Raw genomic sequence first — 26,922 nt, 5'->3', positions numbered from 1 at the left:
TGTTTAGGTTTTGGATCAGAGAAGTGGTTAAACTTGGGCATAGTAAAAGTGGTAACAATAATAATGTCAATTCAGTAATTGTGAGGAGTGACATTTAACCTCCCTCACCAACCTTCCTTCTCGCCCTCCCTCTCGCATACTCTATTTACCGACATGGACTACTCTTCACTTTTAAAAGACATTTAATGCTTTCATGCCCTCATATCTTTACTCAGAACTGATTTTTCCCATCTGAAAGGCACTTTGTATCATATCTTTCTTGTAAAAATTCTCCTAGACCAATTTACATGCAGCTATATTCAGGAAACTCATGTCATTTTCACCACTGAATTTTATTTCTTTCTCTTCTGAATAATCAATCATAACAGAGCATTTATCATGTTTTATATTTTCTTACTTAAAGATATTTTTAGCTTGCATTTTTTCCCTAAAATGTGTGCAACAACTCCAATACCTAAAGTCTTTGCCTATCTGTTTCCATCATCTTTTGCTCATGGTATCTTGTTTCTTTGTTTGCTTGTTTGCTTTCATGGTTTGATGCTCACTTTATATTATAAAAGTATATTTGGAATAGTGTGCAGTCCTGGATGAATGTGTGCTCACTTTTCCCGAGTATGTAGAGGCACTATTTGTCTTAGATCAGCTTAAATAAAATTTGAGTCATGGGGTTCCTTAGACTACCCAGTCTACATAAAACGTGGCTAAAAAAGTGCCCAAGGTAATCTGATTCAATCTAATCTTGAGAATATAGTGCTTTAGGGAACTAGGTAATTGTGGGGTTATGTTCCCAATGTTGTGTAAATCTTTGTCTTTAATTTCTTTCCTGTTATCCAGGAGAGATGCAAGAGGAAACCTCAAATTTTCAGGATAAGTTAATGCCCTGCAGGAAAAGCTAAATTTTTCATCTCTAAATTCCCATTTTCTCTTCAAGTTTTGTAGGAATAACAAACACCTTATTATCTTGTTAGGTTTTGAATGTTGTCATTTTTTAAAGATATCCTGTCTAGAATTTTTTTGTTTTTCTTCAGTGGGTCTGAAAAAAACTTTATTGGAAATCAGAAGTACTTAAAGTATAATATCTATACTGCTCATAGTCTCTACTATATTCTACCTCTTATTGTAAATGTGTGTGCATGTGAATTACCCCACTAGATAGCATGATCCTTCAAACCAAAGACAAATATTGTTCACTTTTGTTTCCTCCTAACTCCTTTATTGCAATAGGTGCTAAAAATGTCAGATTCTTAATATTTGTATTTGTTTTTGTTATATTTTTCTATAATCTGTCCATTTCATATATTTCATACATTATTGATATAAAGTTCAGAATATATTTTTTTATTTTTATTTATTATTTTTTTTAATTTCAGCATATTATGGGGGTACAAAAGTTTAGGTTATGTATATTGCCCTCCCCCCACCCTCACAATCAGAGCTTCAAACATATCTATCCCCTAGACAGTGTGCATCACACTCATTATGTATGTATACACCCATCCCCTCCCCCTCCTCACATCTGCTCAACACCGGATCAATGTTATTCCTAAATGTGCTCTTAGGTGATGATTAGTGAAACCAACTTGATCGTGAGTACATGTGGTGCTTAGTTTTCCATTCTTGGTATACTTCACTTAGTAGAATGGGTTCCAGCTCTATCCAGGAAAATATAAGAGGTGCTGTATCACCATTGTTTCTTATAGCTTACTCCATTATATATATATATACCACATTTTATTAATCCACTCATGGATTGATGGGCACTTGGGTTGTTTCTTATAATCTTTTTTGTGAACATAGGATCTGTAGTGATGTTCCGTTTTCTCTTATTTATATTTGTAATTGAACCTTGTTTCTTATTGCTTTTTGTTATTCTAGCTAAAGTTCGTCAATTTAAATAGTCTTTTCAAAGAATTTTCCTTTTGACTTTATTGACACTCTCTTTATTGTGTGTTTTTCCCATTTTATTATATTCTAGGCTTATCTTTATTATTTTCTTTCTCTACTTCCCTTGAATTAAATTTATTCTTTTTGTAACTTCTCAATATACATGCTAAGCTTATTGATTTATATTTGAGCATTCTTCTTTTCTAATGTATGCACCAAAGGCTATAAATTTCTATCTAAGCATGGCTTTAATGGCATCTAATTTCCATTGCATCATCTTTTTCCTATGGGTTATTTAAGAGTGTATTTTTAAATTGCCATATAGAATAAAGAACCACGATTTCTATCAGCACTATAATGGAGAGATGATGGAATATTCACAGGATAAAATACTATTGGCGATTACAATGAAAGGACATCTTTGCATACAGTGGAATGCATTAGTATACATAATATTATTGATTGGAGGACAAATATAAGAAACACTCTTATCTGCGTATATTATTATACATAGATGCACATGGTTAAAACACAGACAAAACTAAACTACTATAGTCTGTTAGATTGCAGGATAGTGATTATCAGTGTGGGAGGTGGTAGCAGTAATTGGTAGGGTTCCAAAGGAGGCTTCTGCAGTGCTAGTGATATGCTAGTAATATCTGTTACTTAACCTTAGTGGTGGCTTACATAGGTGGTGTTCATTTTATATCTTCTCATCATCTTGTACATCTATAATTTGTACAATTAAACATTTGTATGTTATACCTCAATAAAAGGCTTGGAAGATTTTTGAATTTATTCAATAAATGTTTTTTGAGTGGTTACAATCAACAAGATACTACACTGGACATCAATGGATATAAATGGTAAATAATACACAGCTTCTACTTTTACAGCATTATAATTTAAAATATAGATAAAGGCTAGGCACGGTGGCTCACGTCTCTCATGCTAGTACTTTGGGAGGCTGAGGGAGGAGATTGCTTAAAGTCAGGAGTTCGAGACCAAACAGAGCAAAAATGAGAGACCTCATCTCTACAAAAAAACAGAAAAATTAGCTGGACATGGTACTGTGTGTCTGTAGTCCCAGCTACTGGGGAGACTAAGGCAGGAGGATTGCTTGAGCCCAGGAGTTTGAGGTTGCAGTGAGCTATGATGACACCACTGTACTCTGGCCTTGGTGACAGAGTGAGACCCTGTTTCAAAACATATTAATTAAGGCCGGGCGCGGTGGCTCACGCCTGTAATCCTAGCACTCTGGGAGGCCGAGGTGGGCGGATCGTTTGAGCTCAGGAGTTCGAGACCAGCCTGAGCAAGAGCGAGACCCCATCTCTACTAAAAAATAGAAAGAAATTATATGGACAGCTAAAAATATATATAGAAAAAATTAGCCGGGCATGGTGGTGCATGCCTGTAGTCCCAGCTACTCGGGAGGCTGAGACAGGAGGATCGCTCAAGCTCAGGAGTTTGAGGTTGCTGTGAGCTAGGCTGATGCCACGGCACTCACTCTAGCCTGGGCAACAGAGTGAGACTCTGTCTCAAAAAAAAAAAAAAAAAAAAACATATTAATTAATTACTTATAGAAAAATAAAAAATTGTATAACTATTTCTATGATACCTATTAAAATAGGTCTTATAAGTATATAAGAATAAATATATAGCACAACTACTCCTAAGACGTCTGTGAAATGAGTGCCTTATAAACACATAGGAGAAGCAAAAAAACATGTCTGTCTATTGAGATAATTAAAGGTTTGATGATGGAAAAATAGTAGAGTTGAGTGTCCAGAGTTGGGTAGGTTGAAAGGTAGAGATAATCATAACAAGGGCCATTTACTGAACATTTACAATGTACCAGCTATTAACTCATTTAATCTTTACAACAATCTTATACAGGTACTACTATCTTGATTTTACATATAAGGGAGCCAAAGTTCTCATAAATGAAAAAATTTTCACACAAGTAGTCTTTAAGAGCAGAGTCAGGAATCAAATCTGGGTTAGTTTGACTATAAAACCCAGGTTTATAGACCCTCATCTGTACTGCCTCTACGAGGAGACAGATGTGTCAACAAGGAGAGAGAGTACAGAGTTGCACAGGAGAGTAAATACAAGGCAGAGTTGTGGAAAACAGAATGTTTCCGCTTATTATTTTGTATGTTATAAGGATAAAACTTTTCTCCCCTTGCTCATTCTATTCCATACAATGAAAATTGATTAAGGGAAAGCTACCTTAGACAGTAAAATGGGGAAATAGAAAAGGCCATCTCTATGATTTTGAATCTCACTGTCCTAATTCCTAGGTTTAGAGGGCTGAAATATCAACAAATTAAGTGGATGCTTGAGCTTTGTTGTCTTGTTTTTTTTGTAGCATGTTGCAGAACGTGTCTGGAAATGGAAAGTTTGCACAGAGAACAAGAAAGGGCAAGCCCTATGCACAACGGCCCCCATTTCTTTTGTTCGTAGTTGACACAGGTTTTAGTTGGAAATGATCCACTTATTTTCCAAAAGAGGAAAGGAAAAAAAAAAAAAAAGACTAGTTGTCTGGGTCTGACTTTATAAAAAGCCCACTCTGTCCCCTCTTTGGGAGGTTGTCAACTGACAACTGTGTGCTAAATATGTATTTGGCCAGTAGATGTTTTAAAATTTAAAAAAGAACAAAACAAAGCAAATTAAAGCCTTTATAAGGAATAAGAATAGGATTGTCTTTTTTTCATAGGGCCCCATCACTCTTGATTGTTATATTCTCAACTAGCATTAGTCACTTATATAATATTAATATCATCTCCTGGCATAAGTGAGCATTTGAGTTTCCCATTTCTGAGTGTAGGGTAGCATTAAAACACTTCAACTGCTGCTGCTGTTGTTGCAGCAACAACAAAAATAAATAAACGGGACCTGATCAAATTAAAAAGCTTCTGCACAGCCAAAGAAACAGTCACGAGAGTAAACAGACAACCTACAGAATGGGAAAAAATCTTCGCATACTACACATCAGATAAAGGACTGATAACAAGAATCTATTTAGAACTCAGGAAAATCAGTAAGAAAAAATCGAACAACCCTATCAAAAAGTGGGCAAAGGACATGAATAGAAATTTTTCAAAAGAAGATATAAAAATGGCTAACAAACATATGAAAAAGTGTTCAACATCTCTAATCATCAGGGAAATGCAAATCAAAACCACAATGAGATATCACTTAACTCCAGTGAGAATGGCCTTTATCAAAAAGTCCCAAAACTATACATGTTAGCAAGGGTGTGGAGAGACAGATACACTCATACACTGCTGGTGGGACTGTAAACTAGTGCAACCCCTGTGGAAAGCAATGTGGAGATACCTTAAACAGATTCAAGTAGACCTACCATTCGATCCAACAATCCCATTATTGGGTATCTACCCAGAAGAACAAAAGTCATTCTATAAAAAAGACACCTGCACCCGAATGTTTATAGCAGCACAATTCACAATCACAAAGATGTGGAAACAACCCAAATGCCCATAAATTCATGAATGGATTAGCAAAATGTGGTATATGTATACCATGGAATATTACTCAGCTATTAGAAATAATGGCGATATGGCATCTCTTTGGTTCTCCTGGAGAGAGCTGGAACCCATTCTATTAAGTGAAGTATCCCAAGAATGGAAAAATAAGCACCGCATGTACTCACCAGCAAACTGGTTTCCCTGAGTGCACATTTGGAAATAACACCAATTGGGTATTGGGCAGAGGTGGGGGCTGGGGGGAAGGGATGGGTGTATACCTACTTGATGAGTGCGATGCACACTGCCTGGGGAATGGACACAATTGAAGCTCAGACTTGGGGGGATGGGGAGGCATGGGCCATGTATATAGCCTGAACTTTTGTACCCCTATAAAGAGCTGAAAAACAAAAACAAAAACAAACAAATAAACAAACAAACAAACAAAAAAACACTTCAACTTTGGAGTCAGAGTGCATAAAATAGAATCCTGGCTACTTGTGACCTTAGGTAAGTTATATGTGCTACTTAATCTGTTTTCTCTCTTGTGGAATGAAATAATATAACTCCTTTGAGTTATTGTACATAAAGTTCTTAGCACAGTGCCTGGAATAAACTCCCAATAACTGTTACTATATATTGCTTTTGTTACTGCTGTAATTACAGATAGAGCCTGTGCCCAGTACATCAAAACCTATACTTTCATGATGTCACAATGCCTGGAAGCGTTCTACCCGGCTTGCTTCCTTCTACATATGTTGGCCTGAAATATCCAATCAAAGCTAACTTTTTCTCACATTTGATGTCTGGCCATGCAAGTTTTCAGTGTGACAAATTTGCTACATTAATAAACCCGCCCTTGCTGACTAGGGAAAGGTAGAAGTCATTAGACCACCCACTTGCATTTTACTAGGTAGTTTTCTGATACCACTTTAAAAAAAAGAGCTTACTCAAAGGAATGACGTTTAATGTTTCAAATTTCTACCTGCAATAACGTTAATCCTTTAATTAAAGTATTTCTACACGATTCCTAGCTTACTAGACTATTGTCTAGTTTTCATTGTGGCTACTTAGATCGCATACTAGTGTAAACCAGGGGGTTTTTCAATTTTGTTGTCTTTGTCAAAGAACCAAAATTTTTTCTATTGCCTTTTCACTCTCTATTTCATTAATACCTCTCTAATCTCCATTATTTCCTTTCTTTTGTTTGCTTTAGGTGTATCTGGCTATTTTTTCCCCCAATATATTAAATAAAGTAGGTTAGGCTATTTGTGATCTCTCATCTTTTTAAATATAGGAGTGTAGAGCTTATACATTTCCTCTAAGCAGTGCTTTATTTAGCTGCATCTCATAAGTTTATTATGGAATATCTTTGTTTTCATTAATCTCAAACTATTTTCTAATTTCCATTCTGATATTTTCTTTGAGTCATTGGTGATTTAGAGTGTATTATTTTATTTCCACTTACTTGTGAATTTTCCAAATTTTTTTTCTGTTACTGACTTTTATTTCATTTCATTGTTTTCAGAGAAGATACTTTGTATGTTTTCAATCTTTTAAAATGTATTGAGGCTTGTTCTGTGGCCTTGCATATGGTATATTCTGAAGAATGTTGAATGTGCACTTGAGAAGTATGTGTATTCTGCTGTTGTTGGGTAGAATACTCTATAGAAGGTTGTTAAATCTAGTTGGTTTACAGTGTTTTCCAAGTCTCATATTTTCTTCTTAATTTTCTGTTCAGTTGTTCTATTCATAATCGAAATTGGGCTAATAAAATTTCCAAATATTACTGTTGAATCATCTATTTTCCCTTCAGTTCTGTCGTATTTTGCTTCATGTATTTTGGGGCTCTGCTAGTAGGTGCACACAAGCATACCTCGGAGATATTGTGGTTCAGGTCCGCACTACTACAATAAAGCAAATATCACAATAAAGTGAGTCACACAAATATTTTAGTTTCTTAGTGCCTATAAAAGTTATGTTTACATTATGCTGTAATCTATTAGGTATGCAATTGCATATGTCTACAAAAACAATGTACATGTCATAATTAAAAGATTTTTTTTGCTAAATAAAATGCCAACAATCATCTGATATAAGCAAGACATAATCTTTTTGCTGGTGGAGGGTCTTGCCTCAGCATTGGTGGCTGCCAACTGATCAGGATAGTGGTTGCTGAAGCTTGGAGTGACTGTGGTAATTTCTTAAAATAAGACAACAATGAATTTTGCCAAATTGACCGGCTTATCCTTTAATGAAAATTTCTCTGTAATGTGTGATGCCATTTAATAGCCTTTTACCCACAGTACAACTTCTTTCAAAATTGAAGTAAATCCTCTAAAACCCTTCCATTGCTTTATCAACTAAATATTGTAAAACTTTTTTTGTCATTTCAACAATATTCACAGCCTCTTCACCAGGAGTAGATTACATCTCAAGAAATCACTGTCTATCCTAAGAAGCAACTTCTCATCCACTCAAGTTTTATCACGAAATTGTAGCTATTCAGTCTCATCTTCAGGTACCACTTCTAATTTTAGTTCTTTTGCTATTTTCACTACATCTGGAATTACTTCCTCCACTGAAATTTTGAACTCTTAAAACTCAACCATAAGGGTTGGAATCAACTTTTTCTAAACTCCTGTTAATGCTGAAATTTTGACTTTCTCCCATGAATTACAAATGTTCTTAATGACATCTAGAATGATGAATTATTTCGAGAAGCTTTTCAATTTACTTTTCCCAGATCCATCAGAGGAATCACTATCTGTGACAGGCATTGCCTTCTGAAATGTATTTTTTAAATAATAAGACTTGAAAGTAAAAATTACACCTGGACCCATGGAATGCAGAATGAATGTTGTGTTAACAGGCATGAGAACAACATTAGTGTCCTTGTACCTCTCCATCAGAGCTCTTGGGTGACCAGGTGCATTGTCAATGAACAGTAATATTTTGAAATAAATCTTTTCTTCTGAGCAGTAAGTCTCAACAGTAGGCTTCAAATATTCAGTAAACCATGCTATAAACAAATGTGCAGTCATCCAGGCTTTGTTTTTCCACATTTAGAGCACATGCAGAGTAGATTTTGCATAATTCTTAAAGGTCCTATGGTTTTTTGAATAGTAAATGAGCATTGGCTTCAACTTAAAGTCACTAGTTGCTTTAGCTCCTAACAAGAAAGTCAGGCTGTTTTTTGAAGCTTTGAGCTAGGCATTGATTACTTCTCTCTAGATATGAAAGTCCTAGATGGCATCTTCTTCCAATACAAGATTGTCTTGTCTACATTTAAAATCTCTTGTTTAGTGTAGCCACTTTCATTAATTATTTAGCTAGGTCTTCTGGATAGCTTGCTGCAAGTTTTGCATCAGCACTGACTGCTTCACCTTTCACTTTTAAGTTATGAAGACAACTTCTTTCCTTAAACCTCATGATCCTACCACATCTAGCTTCAAATTTTTCTTCTGCAGCTCCCTTGCCTCTTTCAGCCTTCACAGAATTGAAGAGAGTTAAGGCCTTGCTCTGGATTAGGCTTTGGCTTAAGATAACGTTGTACTTGTTTGATCTTCTAAGGTGATTTTGCTTTCTTATCATTCATGTGTTTACTGGAGTGGCATTTTTAATTTCCTTCAAGAAATTTTCTTTTGCATATACAACTTGGCTAACTGTTTGGTACAAAAGGTCTACCTTTTGTCCTATCTTGGCTTTTGACATGTCTTCTTCACTAAGGTTAGTCATTTCTAGCTTTTTCTTATTATTTCTAAATATTATGGTGTACAAATAATTTTGGTTACATGAATCACTTTTATAATGCTTGAATCATGGTTATAAGAGTGCCCAGATGTTGCTCATTGTACCCATTACATAGGTTTTTGCCTGTCTCCTCTTCTGCCCTCTCCTTGGTTGATTTCTGTTGAGTTTTACTGCCCTGTATGCACGTGCATGTTCATCAGTTAGTTCCAATTTATTAGTGAGTACACGTGTGGCATTTATTTTTCCATTCTTTAGATACTGCACTTAGGAAAATGATCTCTAGTTCCATCCAAATTGTTGTAAAAGGTATTAAGTCACCCTTTTTATGGCTGAGTAGTATTCCATGGTATACATATACCATATTTTATTAATCCATTTATGAATTGATGAGTATTAGGTTGATTCCATACCTTTGCAATTGTGAATTGTGCTGCAATAAACATACAAGTGCAAGTGTCTTTTTGATAAAACTGCTTCTTTTCCTTTGGGTAAATACCTACTAGTGGGATTGGCGGATCAAATGGTAGCTTAACTTTTAGTTACCTGAGGAATCTCCATATTATTTTCCATAGAGGTTGTGCTAATTTTAAGTCCCATCAACAGTGTATAAATGTTCGTTTCTCTCTGCATTCATGCCAGCATCTATTGTTTTGTGGTTTTAATTTGCATTTCCCTGATGATTGGTGATGCTGAACATTTTTCTTATCTTTATTGGCCATGTGTCTATCTTCTTTTGAAAAGCTTGTGTTCATGCCTTTTGCCCGCTTTTTAATGGGGTTGTTTGACTTTTTTCTTCCTGATTTGCTTGAGTTCTTTGTAGATTCAGGTTAGCCCTTTATCAGATATATAGCATGCAAATATTTTTTCCTATTCTGTGGGTTGTCTATTTGCTCTGTTGATTGTTTACTTGGCTCTACTAAAGCTTTTTAATTTAATCAAGTCCCATTTATTTATTTTTGTTTTTGTTGTGATTGCCCTTGAGGTCTTCCTCACAAATTCTTTGCCTAAGCTGATATCTAGAAGAGTTTTCCCCACCATTTTCTTCTAGAATTCTTATAGTTTCTTGTCTTAGATTTGTCTGTTATCCATCTCTAATTAATTTTTGTGCATGGTGAGAGTTATGGATCCTATTTCATTCTTCTGCATGTGGCTATCCAATTTTCCTAGCACCATTTATTGAATAGGGATTCTTTTCTCCAGAGTATGTTGCTGTCTACTTTGTCAAAGGTCAGATGGTGATATGAGAATTGCTTTATATCTGGATTCACTGTTCTGTTCCATTGATCTATGTCTCTATTTTTGTGTCAGTACCATGCTGTTTTGGTTACTATAGCCTTGTAGTATAGCTAAAAGTCTGGTACAGTGATGCCTCCAGATTTGTTTCTTTTGCTTAAGATTGTTTTGGCTGTTCAGTCTCCTTTCTGGTTCCAAATAAAGCATTAAACTTTTTTCTAGATCTGGAAAAAATGATGTTGGTATTTTAATGGGGATTGCATTGAATCTATAAATCACTTTGGGTAGTATGGACATTTTAACAATGTTGATTCTGCTGACCCATGAGCATGGTATGTTTTTCTATTTGTTTGTATCATCTGCAATTTCTTTCCTCAGTGTTTCATAATTCTCTTTGTAGAGATCTTCATCTCCTTGGTTAAGTAAATTCCTAGGTCATTTCTAGCTTTAAATTTAAAGTGAAAGACCTTTCACTTGACTTCTTAGAGGGCATTGTAGGGTTACTAACTGCCCTGATTTCAATATTGTTGAGTCAAAGGAAGTAGGGAGGCCCAAGGAGAAGGAGAAAGAGAGAGAGAGAGGGAATGGCCAATTGGTGGAACAGTTAGAACATACAGAATATTTATTGGTTAAATTTTCTGTATTATGTGGGTATGGTTTTTGGCACCTCTATATAATTGAAATAGCTATACCCAAGATCACTGATCACAGATCACTATAATAGATATAACAACAAAGAAAAAGTTTGACATATTGTGAGAATTACCAAAATGTGATACAGAGATACAAAGTGAGCACATAATATTGGGAAAATGGCATCAATAAACTTGCTCCAGGCAGGGTTGCCACAAACTTTCAATTTGTAAAAAATACAATATCTGTGCAGTTCAAAAAAACAGTGCAAAGTAAGCCTCTATATATTTACAATTGTTATATATTCCTGATGGATTGACCATATCATCATTTTAAATTCTCATTTTTAACTCTAGCAATACATTTTGAAAATTTTAAGTCTATTTTGTCTGATATTAGAATGGCCATTCCAGCTTTTTTATGACTTCAATTTCATTATGTATCTTTTCCATTCTGTTACTTTCCACCTATTTGTACCTATTAATCTTAAGTGTGTTTCCTGTAGATATCACATAGTTGGATCTTCTTTTTTTAAATCCAATCTGACAATATCTGCCTTTTGGATTATTTAATCCAGTCACATTTAATGTTATTATCAATATAATTGGATTTATGTTGGCCATTATAATTTTTGAAAAAAAATCTTTTTTATTTCTCTATTCATCCTTTACTACTTTGTTTTGCATTAAGTAAATTAATTCTCATGTAACATTTTAATTCTTCTAATAATTTTTTCACTATCATTTTGTGTTGTTTTCTTGGACTTATTCCGGTAATTTCTTAGGAGATTTTTCAGCCCTTTTTCTATTATTCTTTAACTGCATCTCTGTGCTAACACTCTCCATCCTTTCATTGATGCTGATGTTGGAAGGTCATGGGAGGAATATGGGGCCTGTAAAGCAGCAGTGTGCATGTGTCTGTGTCCATATGTCCAGTTGCTCATAAGTAAACATATAACATGGTGAAACTGCTTGGTACTGTGTGAGAAAATCTGTTCAGGAGTATTAATTTACTCCCATTTGCCATGGCTATTTGCCATAGATCTAGTCTAAACATGCTATAATCTCTACTCATGTACAGTTAATTCCCCCATAGCCAGTGGAACTTACCAGTTGCAGTAAGCAATCTGTGAAAAGCAAACTACTAGAGATCTTTATTTTCCCTTGTTTCCCTGTAAAGTGTGGACAAGTTAATGAAAGCCTTTATCTTTATCATAAAACAACAATCCCCATAGCTCTGAAAATGCAGGCAGTAACAAAATAAGTGTGCTGCAATGATTAGTGGGGGAGAAAACCAATGAATAATGTAACAAGATCTTAAACTGGATTATCACACCAAGCTAGCTTGTGAGACCACTGGGTAGCTTATTTGGCAATCCATCTTGCTCAGCAGTCACTGAGTATATGTCTGCCAGCCTCATTAGAACACCTCAGTAGAGATCCTGTCCAGTATTCTTATACATTAAGTTCATGCCAAAAGACAAAGTGGTAGTGGGCCAATGCTTGAAGCCACAAATAGCATACTGCATTGTATCTGTATCCTCATAAGACAAGAAATACTGACGTGCAGTCATAAAAAGACTAACTTTTTTATTATAAGAATTTATTTCACCAGAGAAAACATCTTAAGTACTCGTAGAAATTTCCACTAACTGTTCAAATAGCAGCAAACTGTTTTGGAGTAATTAAGACAGCATCTGTCTAGGCCCATGCTAATTTAGTATAAACAAACAAAACTATGCATTTAGACTGGCTCATCACGTTAGCTGGGTCTAAAACTTAGGGTATCCGGTATTATGGCATACAAATGCCTTCTGAAATATTGATAGACTCCGTAATATTTCCTGAATAAACACCACCTAGTTATGCCAAAGTCCTCTGCTAGATATGCTAAGGAAAAAGAATGGAGAGTAATAAAATTTATGTAGAAAAGCATGGTCTGAATAAATTCATTCCAAGGTCAAAGGGGCCCAAATTTTATTTTTTTGGCTCTAGTCAAACCAGAATATCTAAGTCTGATTCACAAAGCAAAAATTTATTCTCATTGAGTATGACTAGGTCACCCAATTCTATCCTGCTGAGCTTTGTGTGATTCCTGCAATGGACAGACACAGGTGCCCAGATGACAGAGCCTCAGGATAGTGGTTCATCCAAGATGTGCCGCAAGCCTCCTGTGACCTATGCTTGGGTGCCAACAGTGAAGTTTTTTTTTTGTTTGTTTGTTTTGTTTAAAACAAACTTTCTTAGTCCAGAAAAATAAAGGGCATTTGTGTTTATCTTGTTTAGGCCTCGCACTTACTGTCCAGAGTGAATCATAAAGGCATATTTGGCATGATCATCTTTCAACAATTGGGTGGCTGATTTCTCTCCTGTAGGCCAGTGAATGCTTGATTTAGGTTGTCCAGAATCTAGAATACTCACCATCCTAAATTTGTTAATACCATTTGTGATAATATTTTCAACAAATTAATTAAAATTGAAAAGTTCTGAACGTTACGTGTTTATAACTATCAGCCTTTGCTAACAAATTTCTTGTAATGAATACCTTTGAGATAAACTCAAGTGAATATTACCTCCTAACTTTTACAAAATTAAAGATGTCTTAATTTGCTAAATTACCTTGTAAAAAATTTGACCTCAACTGTTAAGGCCTGGAGTCGTTAGTTTAATAACTTTCTTAAGTTATTTCTTAAGTAACAATGAAGACTTGATCAAAGAAGCAGAACTACTAGGATCTACGTCTATGTCTAAGTCTAGGTCTATGTGTATATCTATACCATCTATCTTATCTTTAGAATAGGGTATTGTTATAGGGATTTGACCTTATGTAATTGGCTTATGTCCTGGTGCTGAGCCTAACTTAAGTAGGGCAGGCAATACAGATTATTAAATATTCACGAATTTTGTTCAACTGTTGGTAGCTGAATACCAACTCCACTGGGAAGATGGGTATGACATGTGTGAGAGCCTGAACAAACTGGAAGCAGCAAAGATGTGCTAAAATCAGTGAGGACAAGCTGGAACTCACATCAGCCTTTTGCTGCCTCAGAGTATCCAACTTTGATGATGCAGGTGGCCTACATTAAGGATTTAATCACATACCTGGTGCAGGAGTGGAGGAGCTGAAGGAGGAAAACTGGTGTTGACTGGAGGAAAAGGGGACCTGGCTGCTACCTCACTTGGCCAATAGAGAGAGCTGGTAGGTCTACAACAAATATACAAGTAGCAACAATACCTGTCCCTACACTGACTTTTCAAGTGTAAATATAGCTGCTATTTTACTTTCTCCTTCCAAATCTTGAATTTCTCTTATGGTCCATCCTTGTCTGTAGCCACACCAGCAGAGGAATTCTGCAAAACACTGTTCGGGGTTATCTGAGCTGATGAAATAAGAGGCTACCATGAGGAGCAACCATGTTTAAGCTCAAATATTCCACTAGTTAACTTGTCCCATGTATGTGTCACAATTTATTTATTTATTTTTTTAAAGGGATGGACAAGATATGTATCCTCCTGTTAAAAACTTGAGTTTAGGCATCCTACTTTGGACTGATGATGTGGTTTCTATCACAAATAATAAAGAGCCTGGTAGAGCAGCTTTTGGCATCAAGGAAAATTGGCATGTATCTTTTAGAAACCAAATTTTGATTTTTAGTCAGGGATTGCATAATGTTTAGGCTTAGATAATCTATCTTAAAAAATTTAAAAATTAAAACTTAACGAAAGAAGCATTACATACTAGATAGTCATTGCATTGCTTTTAACAATACTAACAATTTGTTAACTACTGTTAATTAAAAAAACATGATACTGTTCCAACCACAAGCCACAAACACATGTTTCCCAGTCTCAGAGACTTCATTTCTCTTCATTTCTCCTCAGTCCAGTTCCCTCCATTCTGGACCCCAGAGGGAATGTCTCTGTCAGTCCTGGATTGGAGGTGGGGAACCTAGTTGGACTCAGCTGGTCCACAAGGTTTTGTGAGGACATTCACGTTATGGCAGTAGAAGGAACGCCTCCCTAGATAAGTACGGTTATAAAAATCCTTAGTTCTAAGGAAATGGTCTCTGATCCACTGCCATCAGAGACTTTAGTGACTAACATGCTTAAAAACTATAAAAATTCTTGTTCTAAATAGAGCTAAACTGAAAATGATTTAAAACTTTGCTGGCCACAATAAAAATCTTAGAATATCTCTAGTTTATCTGCACGCTCAATTAAAACCAAGAGACTATTAAAACTTCCAAAACAATAAAGATCATGATATAATTAGTATATAAGTCTTCTAAATGGGATCAAGAGTCTCTCATAGCCTCCCCTAATGAGAGTGATTTAGACTTAAAAGAGACTCCATAAAAAGAAAAAAAACAATGGCCCATGCGAAGTGTTTAGAGTCGATGCTCCTTCCTTCTTACCTCTCCTTACATCCCCGCTCCTAAAAAATTGGCTTTTTTCCCTTCCCAATTAGGTAAAAAAAAAAAAATTGCTCCAAACATTGACCTTTGTTTTTTCCCATTAAAAGCTCCTCTACAATACCAGCTCCTGGAATGGGACACAGCTGCCCAACTAAACCGATTTATTCATAGAATTAAGAAATTAACTAAAGAAGATAGGGGACGATATATTTAAATTTTGCTTTTTTTCTCCTGTTTATTGGAATTTTTTCTCCCTGTCACTCTTTTGTCTATCTCTTATAACCTCTAATCCAAATTTCTCCAAAACTATCATGTTGGCTTTTAATATGTAAAACTTTTTAGCTTCAAATGGAGACTAAGAAGATTAGAAACATTTGAAAGCAACTGCTACAAAGCTGTCTTTTATATAAAAAAAATTGACATCTGTAAATTCGCAGGATAGCTGGGTCTATCCTTTTTGGATATAAAAAATTAACTGAAAGTCTGACACATTTAAAAGTCTTATAACAAAATCAGACATCTATTCTTTCTGAGGGCTACTGCTCAGAAGGTTTCATTTACATGACAAGACCACCACCATTGACTATCCTGAGATCAGGACCCACCTAGGGGAGCAATTGTTCTTTCCTTGCCTCCCCTTAAGACCAGGACCACACCTGCACACAGTCTTTAAGAAGATAATGTCCAGTCTATCAGACTTCTTTGAATTTCAAAGGGAACTATTTACCAGTTAATGTTTGTTCCCCATCCATTCAGCCTCCCTAGCAATCCTTTATTGCTACTCTACAGAATTCCTCTGCCCTCTCCCCATTACTCATTTTACCAGAAAGACAGATAAACTCCTGAACCCCATTGGGAAGTTAAATAACATTCCAGGGGTTCCCATGTATACATGTTAAATAAATTGGAAAATTTTATCACTCATCTGCTTTATTGTGAGTTGACTTTTCAGTGCACCTTCCAAGGACAGAGGGGGAGTTTTACCTTTGCCCCCACGGTTTGGCGCAGAGAGCAGGGGGTTCAAAGCCACTCTGTTCTGCGGCCACAGTGAAGGGAATCCAGGTCCTAAAAGAGCTGGCACAAAGGTTAAGTACTTTTTACCACTCAGACTCCTGATTTCTCTCTCTCTCTGGCCTCTGGTCAAGCAGATGGTACAAATCATTATCTCCCTTTTCCTTTCCAAATTTAAAATTAATGAAAGAAAACATTCTGTGTAACTAGTCTTGGTAAAATGACTGATGTATTTTTTGGTACTTTGTAATGTAATCATATTGGTTTGATCCCTTTCCTCTCAGAAATAGTATTTTTTTTTTTTTTTGTTGCTTTCCTTTGTCATTGTCTTTCTGTATAATTCTGTCATAAAGAGAAGTATCTTTGGTAAAACATGGGCCTAAAACCCCTATCAGCCCACTCTTCAAGCCTGCCCTGCAGACTAGTCAGTTATCTGGTTCTAATTAGACCAGCATCTATTAAGACAAACTGAAACCGCCCTTCAATGACAGAGCACAGGAGTACAAGGCGAGAACTATGGTAAAGGCCTAGCTAAATATAATGATAATAAACAGTCACTGTCCCCCTGTTTGCTTCTCTATAATTGCCACTCCCAAGCTACATAGCTGGTGTCCATCAAGATTCTTAACTTTCTCCCTAGATAAGATCACCTTTTTGAAACCTAAAGGTAGCTTTCAAGATATTTTCCAGGCCCCACATTGCAGTGGGTTGATTGGCCCACCCAGACCAGGGGCCCAGACCAAAAAACTGACTCAACTGGAATTGTGACCCCAGGGACAGGAGCAACACAAGAAGATGATTTCTACATCCCTATAATTTTGCCCCAATTCACAAACCTAATTGCCTAATCCCTCTCCTGCCAAAGTATCCTTAAAAACCCTGTCTCCCGAAGTCTTGGGAAGGTGGATTCGAGAAATTTCTCCTGTCTCCCTGCTTAGCGCTATGCGGGATAAAGACTCTTTCTCAGCCGTAAAACCTGCTGACTCAGCGTATTGGCTGCTGCTTGGGCAGTGGGCAAGTGAACCTTGTTGGGCAGCAACAAACTGATGCAGGTCCCTGAGAAAAAAGCAACTGTACATTCTAAGCAGCACACTTTGTACCAAACACGGAACCTCTTACAGGAATCTTTGTCCCAAAAGGTTCCATCATCTTTGCTATCTTAGGTCTGTTTCTGAGAGTAAAGTTTTGGGGAACATGGGGACTGTCTTCTCTACCCCCTCTCCAGGAAAATCTAAACCTGAAAAATTACCCTGGGCTTTCTATGAAGAGGCTTATTGAATTGAGTTCTTTTGGAAAAAAATTATTCCATTGAAAATTATTAATGGCCAAAAGATGGATCCTTTAAAGACTTCTAAATTTTGAAAATAAGTTTTAGAAATCTCTTATTCCAAATACTTGTCTTATCTATATTAGTAGAGGAATTAGATTAAAAGCAAGACACATAATGTTGTGGGTAGCCTTAAAAGTACTCTTGACAAAATTAAAAAGCAAAATTTTACCTATAAGATAAAAATCCTTTGTACACTGCCCCTGCTGGAATATCTGCCCCTGTGGGAATGAAAGAAGAAGCCAAATTACCTTGGAGTCTAATGGTTACAGTCCTGTGCTTTCACCTCAGTAGCCTAGATTTGATTCCCAGGCAGAGCAAGAACCTGTTCTGGTTTGATATTTATGAAACTTTTGCCATTTTTTGATTCTTTTCCCTTCTGCATAGAACTTTTGATTTTGTATATTCTGTGGGGGCATACAGGGCTTTTAGACGTTTATGTATAAATGGTCAGATGAGAAGCTGGGGCCCTAGAAAATATGGCCAGACAGAAATATGAGTTACACCTGGTTTATGGCTAGAGAGACTTTGCTTTCTTTGAGCTGTTTTTGTGACTTTTCTAGATCTCATAAAAACTGTTTCCACCTCTTTGTAGACAAGTCTTTCTTCCTTAAGTTATAACTTTAGTTAAGGCTTATCAGTTTCACTTAGTAGGGTATCTTTAGTTTAAAAATACAATAGCAAATATGTCAGCTGCTTGTGCCAGCTAAAATCTGTTGCTTTAATGGTTCAGACTCCTAAAGGAACTCAGAAAAAGGCACCACTTACCCTTGTTTTGGGGGGGTCTTCTGTTTCCTTGTGAAGTCTAAAGAGTCATAAACAGATCCCGCTCAGATATAAAACTCTACTCTATTTTGCATTGTGTTACCTGATCTCTTTGGCTTTGGGGGATACCAAAAGAATTTCTTTGTTTTATGAGAAAATTTTGATCTTGGTGTGTGTCATGGCTTGAGCCTTGGATAAGAAAGGGTGTGGTTTAAACATTTAGAAAAATGTCTTTGTAAGTAATGTATTGTGAAAACATTGCATGGCTTGGTCCCATAGAATCTTTCTCTCTCTCTCTTTTGGGGGCCTAAGATTCAATTCATAATGAAGTTGATCTCCTTATAAAGTCTTATGGTAAATTCCTGTGATTTTATGTTGCCTTGACATCCATTTTTATTTTCCTCTAGCATAGCAATCTCCAACCTTTTTGGCACCAGGGACCAGTTTCTTGGAAGACAATTTTACCAAGGACCCCGGTCGGGGGATGGTTTCAGACAAATTCTCATAAGGAGTGTGCAGCCTAGATACCTCCTATGCGCAGTTTATGGTAGTGTTCACACTCCCATGAGAATCTAATGCTGCTGCTGATCTGACAAGAGGCAGAGCTCAGGCAGTGATGCGAGTGATGGGGAGTGGCTATAAATACAGATGAAGCTTCACTCGCCAGTCTCCCCCTCCCCCACCTCCTGCTGTGCAGCCAGGTTCCTAACAGGCCAGGGACCAGTACCAGTCTGCAGCTCTGGGGTTTGGGGACCACAGCTCTAGGACACTCAAATTCCTTCTTGAAAGGGATTGGATTTTCTCTCTGTACTTTAATATATTACTGCTATTTCCTCCAAGACTCAGTGAGGACTTAGGCCACGCTAAAAAAAAATCTTACTTGTTCCGTTCTCAATGGCATGATTTGAATCCAGCTGTCCTTTTGGACTGGTGAGTTTTTCTAGTCTCATGGGTAGAGTTGTGAAATCAATGCTATAGGGCCATTATATATACATGTGTATGTCATAAATTAAATAAGTATGCACAAATACTTTTCAAATTCACAGGATTTTAATAATCCTTAATAAAGAATCAATGATAAAATAAAATAAAAACAATTCCAAAGTTTAATTTAGACATTTTCACCTGAACCTATTGGTTAGGCTGGTCAGGTACTATCTCTGCTAGATGTTTTAAGGTCATAAAATTGCTGCTTCTGCAATATTTTTAATGCTTACTAGATTAGACTGTCTGCTTTTGAAACTATACATTCGTGGTACGTGGGTAGTTTCAAAATTCTTCTCAAAAATTTAAAATCTTAAAGTCATATTATGTTACATTAAAAAGGATAATCATAAAACATCTGAGTCAGTTGTAAGTTAAAATACTAAAACATTAATCATAAGTTTAAGTTTGTATACTTTGACATCTTATTTTTATATAATATAGAAAGGTAAATATATTTAGATGTACTAATAAAAATTGGGTACTGATAACAGTTCAAAGTTACTTTTGTAACAAAAAGAATGGCCTGAAAATTTTTCATTAAAAATAAGAGTTACCAAGAGTTAATATTATAATTAATATACATATAATTAAAATAGATATAAGAAAGCAATTATATATATTTGTATATAAATATATATTTGGATGTGTTTTTGGTAAAAAAAGATTATAGAAAGACCTAGAAATGTGGTTTTTTGTTAAATAAAAAAACTTTGCCTAATTTAAAGATTTTAGAAATGATTTTAAATTAAATAAAACTAAATGAATATAAAAATTTAAAAAATGGTAAAATTTAAAAGGGTTTATAGAACTCTTACCTTATGGTAAATTAATTAATATTAAATAGATTTGTTTATAAAGTTTTATTAAAATTAGCTTTAACTTTTAATACACTAATGCAAAGATAAAATTTAATTTTCTCTTTTAAACAAAATTTTCATGTAATATTAATAGATGATATAACAAAAGATTTTTGTTTAACTTTTGAGTAAAGTGAAGAAAAAAGAAGGAAGAGAGAAGGAGAACCAGATTCAGTTTGCCTCTTTATTTTTCAGATTGTTTTTAATGGGTCTTATTGTTTGGAAAACTGAGTCTCCTTTCGAAGGGAAAGATTTGAGCCTTTAAAATCTTTGAATTATGACTTTGGCTAAATAAATGACTTATTTTATTGTAACCTGTGATCCTGTTTTATGGTAACAAGTTTTTTTATGACAAGTATTTTAAACCTTTGATATTTGACAAACTTTCCAAAATCAAAATCCTAAATTCAGTATTTTGATCTCAAACTAGTTTTTTAAATATTAGGACTGCTAAAAGTCTAAGAGAAAAACATTTGTCTTATTTGGTATGTCAAAAGCACACAGGAATATTAAATGGTGTTTAACTCCCTTTGAGCTATATTTATATAGACATGATATTAATAGGTGTCCTAAAATTGTACAATATCACAAAAATTCTGATACATCTTGATGTATGTTATCAATAATAATTATGGTAATGTCAAATTGTCATATGCCATGAAAATAACCAAATTTTTCACCAATTGTCTCTTTAACCATGTCTATCCTAAGACATTTTGTCAATTATTATTTTACTTTAATTCTTCTTAAAAAAGTGATTTTTAGCTGGCTACAATCCAAGTTGGCTTCTTCAAGGAAATTTATGGAAAGGACTCTGACAGTTACTTTTAAATAGAGGTGCAGCCAATAACTTTAGAGACTATTCTCCTAAGTGAAGTATCACAAGAATGGAGAAACAAACACCACATATACTCACTATTAAATCGGCATTCATTCTCACAGATGGAAGGAAAACTCAACGGAAATCATGCAGGTGGGAGGGGGAAGGAAGGGATGAGTGAAATCATACTTAACAGGTACAATGTACACTATCTGGCTGATGGGCACACTTAAAACTTTGATGCAAGCAGTACAAAAGCAACCCATGTAACCAAAACATTTGTACCCCCATAATATTCTGAAATTTAAATAAATAAATAAGAAACAGTATTGGGCCTAGTTATGTGGGATTTGAAGGGGAGCTAGGGATGAAACATTATTTCATACAAACTTATGAACAGTTCTCCAGGTTAGTAACTTTATCAACTCTACTAAATCATTAATCCTCATTGGACCATTTTGCATCTTCCAAAAGTTAGGTGTTAACTCTTATCCACTGTCTGATTTCTGTTTGTCTTGTAATCACTTTAGTGGAAAAAAGATAAATATGTGTGTTTAATCTATAATTTCTATGTTGCAATGTCTTGATGGGGCTTTTTTACCACTTAATATTGCAGAGGAAATGTCTTGGGAAAACATAATTATAAACTTCAATCAAATGCTTTATGCTTATGAGAGTCTAGGTACAGGAGAATCAAATGATGCTTTCTTATTTTTCTTCCTTTATCATAGATGGCAAAATGGAAATTATTATTTCACTCTTACGAATAAGGAATATATATTACCTGTTATAATTAAATTTTATTGTGGTATACAGCCTCTAGAATTGAGAGAGTTAGATAACTTTTCAAAGATCTTGAAGCTAGTGAGTGATATAGAAAAGAAAATCCAATAAACTAGGACTGAGCTTCCTATGGCTCTTTCTATGAGGTTTGGAAGCATCACAGTGAGGAGCCATCTAGCCCAACCTGGGGCAATCATCAGAGATACATGAAGAATGTATTAGTTATCTATTGCTGCATAACAAATTATTCCATATCTTAAGTGCTTAAACAAAAAAAACATGTATTTTCCCTCACAGTTTCTGTGGTTCAGGAATTTGGGAGTGGTATGGTGGGGCATTGTTAGCTCAGAATTTAAGGTGGGACACAGTTAGATGTTGACTAGGGCTATAACTACCTGAAAGCTTGACTGTGGCTGGAGGTTTGGCTTTCAAGGGAGCTCACTCACATGGCTGTCAAGCTGTTACTGGCTTTGAACAGGAGGCCTCAGTTCTCCACGTGCACGTCTTGCATGTTCTCATAACATGGTATCTCTTTATCTCCTGGGCAACCAGTCCAAGAGAAGAAAGCAGAAGTCCCAGTGGCCTTTGAGACCAGTCTTAGAATTCATACATTGTCAGTCCTGACTAACACTGATTAAGTGTGAAAAGAGACTAACAAAGGCACAAATACCAGGAGATAAGGATCTTTGGAAGGCATCCGGGAGGCTGCAAATGTTACTACAGATGTGCACCCCATTTATGAATGTAGAAAAGTGATATGGAGCTAATGAGGGGAGTGAAGGGAGTTAGGGATGGGTAATAAGAACTATCAAGTAAGGAAAGAGAAACACTGTGTACTCAGAGGAAGAAGTGAGTGGGATGCTGAACAATTAATATAGCTGAAGCTCATTATGGGTAGGAATCATGGCAGGAAGTGAATCTAGAAAGGTTAGCAAGAACAGATTGTAAAGTTTTCAGTTTCTGTAAAGAAATAAGAAGAGTGTTCCAGGCATGGGCAAACTATGATGCCCAAAGACACAGGCACATGAAGGTAAGAAGATGACAGGAAGTGGGAGAAATATTGGAAAGTGTGTGCACTTTTCTATGTGTTATTTTCATTTTTGCTTTGTTTTGTTGTTGTTGAAAGTTGATGGGCATTCCTAGGTCATATAAGTCTTTAAAGACATATTTTATCAAATATTTAAGAATAACTTAAGATTTAAGAAATAAACCTGTAGACATATCATGATGCTCTTTAACAGGTATGAACACATTTTATTGAAGGTGAAATATGGAACCTCTACTCCTCCAGCAGAGCCAGCACTTATTTTTTGCATATTAGTTACCTCAGTTATTGCTCTGCAAAATGAAGAGCCACCTGAACTGGAAGAGAAAGTGGAATGGAAAAGCTCTGAAGTTCACTGGATCAGCTTTTAGTACTCTGATGAGAGTTACAACACTGAGAGTGTCCACATCGAGGAATTTTTTGCCCTGGCAAATCAAATATTTGATTGTACCACAGCTTGTCTGTCAATCTCTTTCTCTCTCTGTCTCTTTTCTCAGTTTCTCAGTCTCTTTCTCTCTCTCTCTCTCTCTCTGGTAAAGATATGTCAGAAAACTCACCTTACAAGATATTTTCCAAGTTGATATGTGGTTAAATGGAAAGTAAGTTAAGAAATGATGTGGTATGTTCTAGTCAGTTCTGTGAAGTACTACTTTTAGAACGCTCAGTTCTTCTCACATATCTCAATATTTCTATCCATGCCTATCAAATCTTGCTGTTTGTAAATAGAATGGAAGGCTGAAAAAAAGCAGTTAACTAAGAGTTTTAGCCACAGCCCTGCCACTGTCTAATGACTAACTCATGTAACTTCTCTCAGTTATTGTTTATTCATTTTTAAATTCCCTTTCAGCTTCTTTACTGATCTGTGTTTCTATAATTTGAGCACCTTTTCAGGTATCTGGGTATGAAGTAGTGATATTTTCCTATATAAGAAAATACATGTACAAAGGCATACCATAATCATAAAATCATATAACATAGATGGTTATCTATTTGCACATGATTATCTGCTATAAATTTAAAAAAATAAAAGACTACACAGTTAGCAAAGTTTGTAAAGAAGCAATTTGTAGTAAGGGAAAGGGCTTCTGATTTCAACTCAGGTTTTATGACTCCAAGGTTTATAGGGACATAGATAAAGAGCTTCTCCTCCCATAATGTAGGAAGCTTAAGATTCTATATGGGCCAATTTTTCCTAAATGTATCATCCATATTTGTCTTCTCGTCTATGATATTGCTTTCCATGGTTAACTGGAAATTTCATTACTAGACTAAAGCCTTTCAGTAAACATGCTGTCTATATTAAAACAAACACTGATGAAGTTTTCATGTACTCAGAAGAAAAAAAGAGAAGAGAAATGGAAGTAGCTATTTTCTCTTTAACAACATAGCCTGAATTGGTTCTTCCACTTAGCTCTCTGGCACCATGAAATGCAGTGAACAGGGTTCCCCCAAAATTACAACAGGTATTTTTTGACAGGAGTTGGGGAAGTAAGATACAACTTTTGAGACACTGTCCAAGGAATAAATATAAAGGATAGTGACCTGATTAGGGTAATTCTTAGCCTCTCAATACAGGAGAATGTTACTGAGTGAAAAAGCAGAGGACCATTAATGATCAAGTTTGAATACTTTACAAATTAGCCTTGAACAGACCAATAATAAGGTATGAACAAGTAAAGATGGCTGACGCAAGTAGCTGACAGCCCAACTACTCTCTCCGATCCTATACGAAATTGCTTTTACAGCTGTCCTTTTAAGACATAAAATTGTCTAACATATGTTAAATTTAGAGATGCTATTTATGATGGGACTAACAGAATTAATAACAACAAAATTGAAAATAAACTAATAAACTGTTGAAGAATTCATGCCTAGGAATATAGATTATTTTTAATTTAATCAACAAGAAAATCTATTATGCCATGAAGAGGATTTTCAGATTCATGGAAATCTATTTATACCTTCTGAGTTAACAAAGGAATCTACCTAAGACTTTAGAAAGAAGATTCTGGAGAGGCAGTCCCATTAAAATATTAACTGTACAAGTCAGGAATGCACAGCTGAATGTTAAAAATAAAGATCTCTTTGTTAGCACATGAACCAAAAGACATTTAGTCATCTGGAATGATTTATAGCAAAGAAAATCTCTGTAAGAAGAGATAGCCCTCTGGGAATATAGCCAAAGTTGATTCTAATAGATTTTTCCAAATTTCATCAGAAATTAATACACATTGTTAAAAACTTAGAAAGTACTAAAAGTATAGAGAAGAAAATAAAAATCACTCCTTACTACTCTCAACAGAATGTGTTGTCTCTTTCTTGCAAAATAATAAATTTAACTATAATAAATACTAAGGTCAAAGCCGTTTGTATTTTCTAAATTATGTATCTTTTTACATCTTTTTCATATGCATATACTACTTTTTGCATTAAAACATTTAAAACTATGACTGACTCTGATAACAATGATTCTTCTATAATCCTATTCCATCAACACTTTAAAGTACTCTAGACGCTATCATTAGAGCCTACAATATGCAGCATGATTAACATCACCTAAAATATTTTTGCTATTTATAATATATTTCTGAGAAAGTGATTACATGTCTCATATGTTTGTGTATATAGGCCCTGTAGTCTGGTGTTTTAGTCCATTTAATGTTGCTATGATTGAATACATGATGATAGGTAATTTATAAGGAAAAATGAATTTCTTTCTTTCTTTCTTGTAGTATTTCTGGAGGCTGAGAAGTCCAAGATTGAGCGGTTGCATCTACTCAGCTTCTGTGAGGGCCTTATATTTTGTCACATCATGGTGAAAGTTATCACAAGATGAGAGGGTTGAACATGCTAGCCCAGGTCTATCTTTCTCTTCTTATAAAGCCAGAAGTCTCAGTCTCTTGATAACCCATTGATTTATGAATCCATTAATCCATGAATGATTTGATCCATTCATGAGGGCAGAGTTCTTATGACCCAATCAATAGAATTGAGCATTTTAGTGTGCAATTCAGTGGCATTTAGCACCTTCACAATGTTGTTTATCCACCACCTCTATCTAATTCCAGAACATTCACCTCTTAAAGGCTTGGTGTCTCAATATTGCCACATGGGGGATTAAGTTTCAACATGAGTTTTAGAGGGGACAAATATTTAAACCATAGCATTCTGACCCTAGCACATCCAATTCATGCCCTTCTCACATACAAATACATTTATTCCATCCCTAGAACTCCAAAGTCTTAACTTATTCCAGCCCCAACTTAAAAATCCAGAGTGTCATCTCTGAGTCTGTAAAATCAAAGCAAGTTATCTACTTCCGAGATACGATAGTAGGACAGGTACAGGGTATACATTTCCATTACAAAATGGAGAAATAGGCCAGAAGAAAAAAGCAACCAGCCCCAAGCAGGACCATAACCCAGTGGAGAAGATATTAAATCCTAAAGCTGGATAATTATCTGTTTTGGCTCCACATGCTACCTCTTGGATATACTGGGGTGGTAAGGAGGCCCTTAAGGCCTCATTTTTTCCTCTCACAACCCAATGTAATCAGTTAAAAGTAGCCATGTAGCAGCCTGAATGCTTCTTGTTAGATATTTTTTTTTTTTTTTTGGCAAATATTCTGATGTTTTACTCATAAACTCTGCATTACAGAAAGCCCTTAAGGATGGACATAATCCAGCCAAGTTTTTTGCAATTTAATAAGGATGGCCTTTACTCCAGTTTCTAATACCTTGTCTTTCATTTCCATCTGAAACCTTATCAGAATGGCCTCTACTGTCCATGTTTCTATAAGCATCTGGTCATGAAAATTTAACCAATTACTAAAGAATTCCAAATTTTCCCTAATTTTCTAAACCTTCACCAGAACCTCGGCTTTTTTGATCTTGTTCCTCCAAACCCTTCCAACATCTGTCCA

Source organism: Eulemur rufifrons, chromosome 7, assembly GCF_041146395.1.
Source record: "Eulemur rufifrons isolate Redbay chromosome 7, OSU_ERuf_1, whole genome shotgun sequence".
Taxonomy (NCBI): domain Eukaryota; kingdom Metazoa; phylum Chordata; class Mammalia; order Primates; family Lemuridae; genus Eulemur; species Eulemur rufifrons.
This window is presented reverse-complemented; position numbering follows the sequence as displayed.